We start from the raw sequence: 12,112 nt of genomic DNA on the forward strand, positions 1-12,112 counted from the left end.
CAAAAGAGTGTTGTGTATTACTAAATTACTACTGATGCCGTTGCTTAACTTAACTCAGGCTTTCTCTTTATCACGTTGACAGACTTCGAAAAATGAAGTACGTTAAAGTCACGTCCAGATCGAGAGTCGCCTATTTTACATATAAGCAAATTACACTACTTCACTTTGCGGGGCTGGTATTAGTAATTTAGAGAATATCAGAGCCAGTTTAGGTAAAAAGTAAAATGCCTGAAGAGTTTACTGGAATCAAATATCGTACAGAATGTGTACGAATAAGATTGATAAGCCAAACAATAGCGCAAGTAAAACAATGTCGCTCCCAAAGCATAAATCCATTTATTGCCTACTAGGACCTACAGACATGCAGCAAACATATTTAGTATAAACAAAATAATTATAATTGCTACAGGTAAGACTTAAGAACATGACTTATATATGCATCAAATTTATTCCATGTTCCAGGGGTGAGTTTAAAAAATCGTTTTAAGATTACGTAATAAAGAAAACTATTTAATCTAACAATTTAAAGTTAAAGAGGTGGGATGGTCAACAAACTATCTACCTTAAAATTTTAATGTAAGGGAAATGAATACACGTGGCCCTATTTATACTTTATTGATCTCCATAAAGAAACGACTGAATATAGATATAGAAATATTCATATATTAAAACTAACAAGTAATTTTTTCTTCTGTACTTGAAGATCGTGTATAGTTTTAAAAAAGAAAGAATAAGGTAAATCCCATGGCTAAATTGTTGACCACTTAGTCTTCTAAACCAATAAAGCTATAAAGAGTTATCAGAGTGACCAAAAATGCTTCACAAATGTGTGCTCCTCAATTTTTCATTGCGAATTTTTTTCCTAAACCGAACATAGCAACACTTCTATAACCTATTATGAACAAAAACATTCTTAAAATAAAAATAGAACCACTTTGGGAAATACAAAAATATTTACATTATACAAAAAGTGTCATCGTAATTGCGGCTAATACAGAAAGACGAAATGACCCATATCATTCAAGATAATGTATTTCAAGATATGAAATAAACACAATTGGCTTAAAATATCAATAGCTGATATATTGCATTTGCAAAAACGCTTGAAACATATTTTTGCCAAAACTAAGAGACAATATGATATGTTATAGTACTTTGATGTAATACATTTTAAAAAGTGTATTGCTCTATCAAGATGGAATTGTTTCCTGTAAAATCACGGAAGTAAGCTAAAATCCTGTTAATTTTGTATAATAATACAACTTCAGTCCTTGCGTGTTTTGTTCTAGGCATGGCTTTGATGTGCGTGTTCTTCGGATTTATGGAAATCACAAACGGTTTTGGTAATATATTTTTAGATTAATATAAGTAAAAAAGTATAGTTTAAAAATTTGAATTATTTGTTTCTATATTATCATACAACATGTCTTTTTCAAGAAGTTTAATTATAACATATACGACACTTCAACCCTCTCGATTTATTAGAGATCGACAAATATTAGCCAAGAAACTTTTCAAAAATGGCATTTCGGTACTGTCATCATATAATATTATACAAAAATTGAAATGTCAAGCAACATACCGTATAACGGGTATTTTCTGCGGTTGTTTATTTTCTGCGGTATTTTGCGGATAAGTAAAATCCGCAAAAATTCAAAATGCAAAATATTCTTTTTAAAAAATCACTAATTTTGACATAATTTAAAATACAAGCTATAATTTTCAAACGTGATCAGTCTGTTATTAGGGGGCTCTGCGTCGTATTTCACACCTAATTATCTCATGTTACCTGTGCGATATCAATTATAGCTTAACAGATATAAGGACTGTGTGTTTAGTCGAGTATGAAATAAAAATTATCTGAGAAAAGTTCACAAGCAGTATTTAGTAGACTTGTAAAACATTTGAGAGCTAATTCTCAATCACCGTTAACACGGTAAGAATGTCGATTTTAAGATATGTAAGTTTAGTTCTCTAGTTTACGTTCCCTAAGGCAAATCCGGTAAACATATGTATGTAACCGCAGAAATTGAAAACGCAGAATATAATTTGATACTTTTAAGGGGTTAAACCGCAAAAATTTCAAGCCGCAGAAAATACCCGTTATATGGTAAGTGTGTATTATATAATGTAGTTAATAAAAGTAATCAACATTATTTCAAATGTATTTTAACATGCAGTGGTTTAACAAAATCACTGAACGGTTTGTTTTTGTTGTTAATGTTTTTGTTTTTTTTTTTGTTTCAATTCTGCTTTTTATCTCTTTTAACCGTAGTAGTCTTTATAAAGAAAAAAATTAAAAACATACATTTTTTAAAGAACTTAACTATATAATATATTTGATCAGTGCCAATACATGTATATTGATGTTAATGTGTTGATGTGAGTTACAGATTGGTGCGTTAATTTCAATTTTTTTTAGGTGGTGGGGGTAATTTATAATAGTCTTCTGTTTAACAAATCTCGCTGTCTTAATTTAACTGATTTTTTTTCCCAAAAAATTAGGAGATATATAATTATCAAATTGAATTCAAATACTGAAATTCTGCCAGAAACGCACAGGCAACAGGAAGTTACAAAGGAAAATATAATAATATTTTTCGGGATTTACAGTTAATGTTGCTCTAAACAAACCAGCACATCAACTGTACCCATACAGATCAGGCGACGTTAGATGCGACGCCAGTAACGCTGTAGACGGACGTAAATCTGACCTGAATTTGTGGGGAGGTCAATGTGCTGTATCGGCTGATTACAAACAAACCGCCACCTGGTGGGTGAACCTAACAAGCATCCACAGCATCCATCACATCACCATATACTTCTTGACAAACAATGCACCCACATTAGGTAAAAGTAAAAACAAATGTTAGAAGACTTAAAAATTACACAACTTGTACACGAGAAAAAATGTTGTTGTATTTTCTATTTGTTTAAATTACCTCTAATTATTATTACGCTGTACGGCGGTTGTCCTTCAAAAGATTGTTTTTATGAAAGAGACAATATAATCAATGCCATATGTAAAAGTGAATGCATAAACTAAATTTTAATTTTTTTTTCTCAATTATACAAGCTTACTGAAATTCTCACTTTAATAAAAATAGAAACGAAAGATCAAGACCAATAGTGGGCTCGTCTAAGCAAAGCTTGGTTTCAATTAGTTTAAAGTAAATAATCATAGATAGTTACAATGAATGATATCATTGTGAATATAGCCCATAGAAATAACTTTACATCTAATAAATGTTCCAAAAAGTTTGAACGGGGAAAAACAAAATCCCCTAAGTGACAGAATCAAACATTTCAACTATTGGTGATTGTATTACGTAATTTTACATGTTTAAGATTTGAATAGAAAAATACAAAATTATTAGACAAAAGCAAATTGATTATTTTTTTTAATATTTCATAACATTTTTAACAATATATACTGTTGTATATCTACGAGGGTTGTCTAAAAGGTTCGTAGACACATGTTATGTCATTCAACATAACTACGTTATTTTCATGAAAGTATTATATATACATGTACTTTGCCTTTACAGGCTGCACAACCCAAGCTGACGTTAAATTTTAATGACGTTTTTATAACTTCGTAGTCCTTCGGTTACCTTAGAGTAATAAACCGCATTTATTCGATTCGCCAGCCGTATAACCCCACGCTCCATTAAAATAGTTTGTGCCGCTTGTGGATTAGTGATCTCGAAATATCACGATGTTTTCCTGTTTTATCCATCAATTGTATCGTTTCTATCAATGTTTAGCCAAGTCGACACAGAATTTTATCTTGGCGCGCTGACGCATGAAAATGACGAACACAATGCTTCTTGCATCTCTATTGAAGATTATGAAGTTTTGACAACTTTTTAAAGAAAAACCAGTAAATAGTCTTAACTTAAAGGAATTCTATGAAGTTTAGACAATATCTACTCTCGGAGGTGCATAACCTCTGGGACCCTTTTAATGCAGAAACCAGTTTGTTTGATTTTAGGGAGAAGCATTCAAAACAACTCAAGTTTGATTTTTGTGTTTTATGACAAACATTTCGGTATCCAATATCTATCTATAAACTTTTTGGAAAGCCCTCGTACATGATATAGTATTTGAGGTTTTGATTACGGAGATGTATAGTCCGTTTTTATTTTCCAAAAATTATTGATGTTTTTTTGATTTTTAATCTAATAGGAGTATTAGTATTAGTATTAATCTTTATAGGAGTAAAAACCAGGTTGTCCACTCTCCTGTTAGACATATGTAAAGATTAATATCCTTTTTTCCACGAATACAAATATGAAATCGATGTTATTTTTGTTTACAATTTCAGATTGAAAACTAGTCAATTCGATTTATTTTTATTATTGTTTATTGGTTTTAACGACAAACAGAGAGACTCAAAGTAAAGAAGCTTTTGCAAGACATTCCTGTTTTTATTTAATTTACTACGATATTATTATTGTTGTTTCAAAATGCAGATTTCCAGAGAACATATGCCAACTTCTATCTTGGATTCTCTTTATACGTCTCACAAACTACAGACATGCATCAGGGGACTCTATGTTTCAAGGACAACCACTTCACAATATATACCCTCCCTGCCGTCTTCACCGCCACCTGTCATGCACATGGACAATACGTCATCTACTACAACGAGAGACGAAATACTTACCGCCGAGGCTTCACCCTCAATGTTTACAGTAACCTCTGCGAAGTTGAAGTTTATGGTACGTGATCAATAGTTTAAAAAAAAACAGTGATAGCAATGGTCATGATTTAGCTATCGATACAGGAAATTGTAAAGTAAATTTAATTCACATACAATTTTTATGTAATTTATTTGCGTTGTGTTAATAAGAAACAAGTTTGTAATTAAACTTATGCTAACCAAATAAACGTTTATGGAAACCATAACCGATTAATAAGAACGTAATAACCAAAACTGCAGCTTAACAACTTGGATATAAGAGTACTTACGTATATGCTTACGTATAGGTAATATGAAATATTGTATAAATTTAAAGGAAGAATTGTCATAGCCAATTAAAACAGTCCGGAATGAAGAACTTTGAATGAGTTCACAAATTAATTTCATTTAATTCAAAGTATCGTTTTATCAACTTATCTGAGTTTTGCTCCTTTTGTCATTGGGCCTCTTGTTCATCATTTGGTACAATATTTACAATAATCTAACTTGCCAATTTTTATCATTGTCTTAAGGTTGTCCTAAAACAGGATTTTACGGATCTCACTGTTCTGTACCCTGTCCAGACGCTAACTGTCAGTACTGTCACATAGAAACTGGCACCTGTCAAAGCTGTAGACCCGGGTTCAGGGGTCAACGCTGTGAAAATGGTAATATAATTATTCACGGCAACATCAATTGATATCTATAGTACTTTGTTAAAATAATAGACTCGAATTTTTAGCCTTTAATACTGATAAATCTGGAAAATTACTGTCTCATGTTTTATATATTTTAAATATCATTGCCACTTAAATATTACCAATATGTTTTTATTTTTTTCTCAATCAAGTTTTGCGAATTGATAATCAACGAAAATTGCTCAAAAATTCCGGAAACAATCTGAATTTTTTAGAATCTAATAATCTTGCGCATGCGCATTGGATCCACCCTATATCATGAAAGGCATTTTAGTTTATGTTTTCACAATATCACATTTGCATGGATAAACTCAGAAACGATAATACAAATACGTGTAAATTTTCATTAGAAATTTGCTTTATATTCTGTTCATCAAAGAAAATACGGAAGATAACTCTTACACATTTCAATTACTATGGAAAACCCCGGAAGTTCCGAATGTCAACAGGGTGTGTAAATTTCAAGCAAGTAAAAACGTTAATGAAAAAGTGTTGAATTCTTCAACGATATGAATTAAATTTTTTAGATGAAAGGAATTTTACAGCCTCAAAATGGTTTGTTATAAATAATGTGACTGTTATTTTTAATGCAATTTCAATAATTTTCTCCAAAATCGTTTCGGGGCGATTCTGCAGTTTTCTGCTACATTACGGGTATATGGGAGGTATTTTAACTCTGGTGAAGGCCTGTTCCGAGATAGTTAGATTATTCTAATTAGGCAAAGTGTAGTGAAATTTAAAGCATTGTTGAAGGCTTAAAGCTTCTTTATGTAAATGTCAAGAATACGGGTGTGTCGATGTCTGTTTCGTAAATGTCTGATATCGTATGCAATGTCGTCCCATGCACGCATGGGTCAAAGTCTAGTTTCTATTGAGATGATGAATTCACTTGAGAAGTACTGAATTAAAAATTGAATCATAAACGATGTAAGCTGAAGATGAGATCTAAGTTAGTTGGTTTTGTGGAAACGCATGCATATTAACTAATTATTAAAGTTAATATTGTTTTACCTCCGTCAAAAGGTTTATATTAAAATAAAGGATACAAGTGCAGGATCATATGCCCTCTGCAATCAAATCAATGAATAAAAGATGAATGCATCTTGATAGCGCTGTGCCAATGTGCTGAAACTCTATTTGATACATATTTCAAACTTCTTGAAATCTATTTGGTGTTGATTTCCACAATAGATGTAATGCGCATCATAAAAAGTTTCGCTTTTTTTTACTGAACACAATTTTTTTCGGAATTTTAGCTTGTTCAGCTGGATATTTTGGACAAGATTGTACTAGAAAATGCAAAAGTTCTTGTAAAGGCTGTAACCATGTTACTGGTCTATGTGAGTCTGGTTGTCAGCCTGGATGGGTCGGGGACTTCTGTGAGCAAGGTAAATTGTCATATACAAAAACTGTTACTGTTGTTGTCTAATTCAAATCATTCAATATTTTTTTATCAAGAATATTCATAGAATTAAGATTACCTATAGGCGAGCTTCTGATAAAAAGTGAAATTTTTCTTTAAAAAATTGATTTGCACGAGACAATGGAATAAGGAAAGAATGTTGTCTTAGTATATGCTTAAGAATATATTTCTGCCAATGCTTAAGCATAATGATTCGTTATTTTTTTCCAGCTGAAAATTACGTCATCGTTAACATTCCAAATAAGTATCTAGCAAATTAGGATAACGATTTATTGTCAAATGATTATTAACTATATTTTCCATGAAAATTAAAAGTAACCGTTGGAATCAGAAAAAGTTTTTGTTTCGAAGAAGTTTTTAAATCAATGAACACGATGACTGAGAGTTTATTTTTTGTTGCCTAAAACTATGGTTGTGACTGATATTGGTACTATTTATATCAATTCACAGCTTTGTGCTGGTCGTTTTGAGTTAACACAGAGTTAGGCATATTATAGACAGTTGCCACATTTAAATAACGCCATGACGCACGAAAATTTCGTCATAACAGAATGCAAAGAAGGGAATTACGGAGACAAATGTATTCTTGACTGTGGGCGCTGCAGAAACAAGACGAAATGCCATCATGTGGACGGAACATGTGTAGATGGGTGTGAACCAGGATACAGCCTAGATTACTGCCAGCAACGTTAGTAAATCGTGTTGTGTATTATGTATTGAACTGTGTTAATGCGTAAATATTGACTTATTGAGCACTATTGTTAGAGAAAGCAAAAAGAAAGTTAAAACAGTCTACATTAAACAAACTGTGCAACCAAACAATTCTTTAGATTTTGATTTTACCCTTTTATGATGTTAAAAAAGTAAAATAAAGTTAAAACATACTACATAAATCACAGTGTACAATAAATGTTTTTTTTAAGTTTATAGTAGATAAAAATGCTTGACAAATATATCTAATTTTACAATACCAATGTTACAAATAGAATTGCGTAATTACCAACAAATTGTTTTAGCTTGTGAAAAAGGACTGTATGGTGTTGACTGCAGGGAGTCTTGTGGACACTGTCATGAAGTAAGTCAGTGTTCCAATATCAATGGGACATGTTTGACCGGATGTGATGCTGGTTATGAAGGTGAACTGTGTAAACAGCTTAAGTAGTTCCTTGTGGCACACGTTTTTTTTTTCTATATGTCTTCGAATTACTTAAAAACATTGATTTTGGGACAACTCTCGTAGTTGCAAAAGTTTTTATCAGATAAATAGACACATGACCGGACGTCCAATCGATGTATTCATTTGATTTTGACCAATACATAACTGCCAACATATAAATAATCATGACTGTATACAAGAAAAAAATATGTATTTTGCCCACACGTGTTTTGAATTTATTCCTTTCAGTTTGTCGTAGTGGATATTTTATGACAACATTTTTCAGGGAATTGTAGCGAGACATGCGTAGGCTGTAACCATGTCAATGGTTCCTGTGATTCCAGCTGTCTCCCAGGTTTGAAAGGACTTTATTGTCAAGAAGGTATTGTGGGATGATTTCTATATTTATTTTATCTAATTTTAAACTAATATACACGTAGTGCTAAATATGATCAAAATCACTCTTAAGCTAATTAGCATGAAATGCATGTAAAAATATAAATAAGTAGTCCAAACAGAAAGAAAGAAAGATATTTATGATATGTAATTTTTAATAAGAATACAATCACTGTATTCAGGAAGAGGCTTTTTTTCACCTCTTCGCTCTCCAGCGGGAACATTCTACAAAACGTGACGAGTTCTTTATTACTTCTTAACAGTTGTGTTAATCAGAAAGTTTATTCAGGGAAAGCCCAGTCACCTGTTCATACTTGTATGTGATCCAAAGATGTAAATATTAAAAAAACTAACCAGAACTGTCGTCAAAAGATACAAAATCAATAAATTTCGTGGCTTCAGACTTAAATTGAAGATTAATATATCTTTCAAATATAAAGAAAGATCATTGGTTTCCACTTTTCAACTATTTGTTAAGAAAAATGTTTAACGTTGTTCAGTGATGTTGTAGCTTTTGTTTTAAACATATAACAATCATTTTAAATTGATTTTAGCTTGTGATGAAGGTACATATGGATTTGACTGCAATGAGACATGTGGACATTGTCGTGACGTGAGTCAGTGTTCCAATACTAACGGGACATGTTTAAATGGATGTGTTGCTAGTTATAAAGGTGACATGTGTGAATCACGTGAGTAAATTTTTGGTAGATTTAACTTAAGTCAAAAAGACAAACAGTTGGATGGTTTCTGCAATATAATGAAAGATTAGTTAATCCCTACAATGCGAGAGAGAGTGAGGGAGAGAGAGAGAGAGAGAGAGAGAGAGAGAGAGAGATTCATAATGAGAGAGAGAGAGAGATACAGACAGAGAAATCATTGATATACGTACGATCAAAACAAAGTTAACAATAATCTTTCGACACATTTTTCACAGTTATTTAAATACCTAACCCTGTCTGCATGACTAAATATTTGAAAAAAAGAAGTTTATGGAAAATTTCGCAATTTTAAATCATTTTTAAACTCTGTGTTTAATAAATCCCCATTTTAAGTAAGATTCTTGCTTAAGTTTACCATAAATAAAAGAAATAAAACACAAAATTGAACATGCTTTTTCAGCATTAGTCTCAAAACTGTTATTGTTGTAAATATAATCTCGAAAACGAGGGAAAAATCGGGGTTTTTTTAACACATGGCGGTCATCATTTTATTGCCGTATTCAAAGATTTCTCATGAACATATTTATTGCCACACTAGGTAAGTTTTTACATTTAGCCGAATTCAGAACACTATTTTTATTTGTCTTATAACTTTTGGGTATCTTTTACTTTCAATACCACTGCGGAACAAAATCAAATTGTTTTATTATCTTTACTTTTTATTATAAATGGTAAGAAGTCATTCCGTAGAATTAACTTTTGCAAATTTATAATCATAAGTTGTTTGCATTCTACATGAATTCGATAGGTATGTATAGAAAATCATATTGAAGTTTTAAATTTAATCTAAATCCATTTAATGTTTCTCTAATGTTTCCATCGTGTGTTTCACCTAAATGTTGCCATAACAAAACGAATCACTAACTATAACGTTGTATCTACTTTTATCTCTTAAACGCACCAAACGTCCTTTCGAATTCAACACGTAGCGCATCTAATTCCATCTGCTATTCAAAAACTTTAAATAGTATTCGCATAGGCTAATTATGTATAGTTTATACATTTTACCGTTTTAGTAATCGATAGACAAAGCCGGGGTTAAGGTAAAACAGCTCTCAATGTCATCAAATTAGTAATGAAAGGTAGGTATGCAGAAGACATATTTTTTTTTCTCTTTTTACCCTGATACTAACGATTGAATGTTAACCATAAGATATTAACAATTTGGTTTACAATTGTATTAAGCTCTGTCCCTTACCTTAACATATCTTAGTTAAACAAAAAACCTTAAATTTCAGGATTTCTTGTCCCCGTTAGAATTATACACTCTGTATAACCTGATATACGGATTGACCACAGTAGATCTGTTTTGAAGCATTTAAAGCAAACATAGCTTGTGTATATATATATATATATATATATATATATATATATATATATATATATATATATATATATATATATATATATATATATATATATATATATATATAATTATACATATACATATATTGAATTAGATTTCACCACAAAACACATTTAACAAATTTATTTTAATTGTATGACCAAGGGAAAACCTTTAACATATATGAGCATCAGTCTCTCTGCTAAAAATGCATCCTTGTCCGTCTTATTTAAACCTATTTTTTCTATGCTACACCATTTAATATGTTTAAGTACACTTGATATACAATACAAAATGTGTTCATCTGTGTTCAGTGGTGTACACCCAGTTAAGCTAGATCATACACACCAATTGTCACCTGAACCGCTTTGAATTTCTACTTTCATTTTATTTAGATTAACAGTTTTAACACTTTTTATTGTCAATTTCTTACCATCGTTAGAATGATTTGCATGATTAAAGCATGACTTTATTTTATTTAGCCTAACTTATCTTAATTTAATTTTAGAAGTGTACATTTGTTTCGATTGATATTTGTTTTAGTTTCATTTTCGAATTCTTTCATTCTAAAAATATGTACAAGTATTCATACCACCTATATTGATGAATTAGGTCACATGCACCGAATCTATCCGTAAATCTTTCGTCTGTTTACAACGTAAAATCCTAAACTAGATCAGGTTTTGTTCATTGGTGTGAATGTATTCATTATATAGGAATGAGTGGCGGAGGTAGTTGTGGATTATATTGTTTTTGTTGTGGAATATTTCGCAAGCAAACAGAATATGTTACGGATCGAGATATACAGAACACTAACTCGGAAGGCGACACGGTCGGTACAGGTATAAACTTGATCTTTTTAATGAGAGTATTTATATACTGAAACTTCTTTGTTAATACCGAATAGGTAAACTTCATGGGATTCAAAACACAACTAAATATATGTTTATGTGATTTGTGAATTGAAAATAAACTGTAGATCGCAAAGGATAATTGAAAATAAATGTTGAAATCCTGTCAGATACGCAGTATATTTTTTTTATATTAGAAAAAGTAAAACGAAAGTGTATTGTTGTTTTTAAGTAAAGTAAAACTGATTCAACTGAAAAAAACGTTCAAAATATTACATTGTAATTAAACAATACTGCATGAGAAAGATCCGTTACATTCAAGATTTGATGAGTCGATGATCAACTTATAAAAAAGCATATAATTTATGATAAGCGCTCTAATCAAAATAGAATGATAAACTGTGTCAAAGAAATAGATCAATGGACTAATTAGCCTTTTTGGAATATCTACAGCGTTTTTTGGAATATCTACCGTTATGTCTATGTCTGAACTGGAGAACTGCCAATTTTATCAAATATAACTAGAACGAAGTTATTTAAATAATAAAAATACCAAATTAATGTATAATCATGAAATGTATAATGAAACATTACTATAACAAACAGCGTTCTAAAATCAAAATCTTAAAAATTCTCAAAAATGGTTTAATATGTTAAATATATTAAAATAATTTTTGTCTAGCTATAACCCAATAAAAAATTTCATTTTGTCTATTGGGAATTAATGATTTATATTCAGTTTTCAATAACACAAAAAAAATAATACGTTTCTGTTAAAAACCATTTTAAACGTGGATTCGGATGTCATCGATTACATTGTAGAAAGGCACTCACCAC

General features: G+C 30.9%; 1 pseudogene; it reads left to right on the forward strand.

Annotated features, from left to right (window-relative positions):
- The first annotated feature begins 1,266 nt into the window (after window positions 1-1,266).
- The window catches only part of LOC128186215 (uncharacterized), a 29,917-nt pseudogene continuing 19,071 nt past the window's right edge, over window positions 1,267-12,112 (forward strand).

This window comes from Crassostrea angulata, chromosome 5 (assembly GCF_025612915.1).
Source record: "Crassostrea angulata isolate pt1a10 chromosome 5, ASM2561291v2, whole genome shotgun sequence".
NCBI lineage: Eukaryota > Metazoa > Mollusca > Bivalvia > Ostreida > Ostreidae > Magallana > Magallana angulata.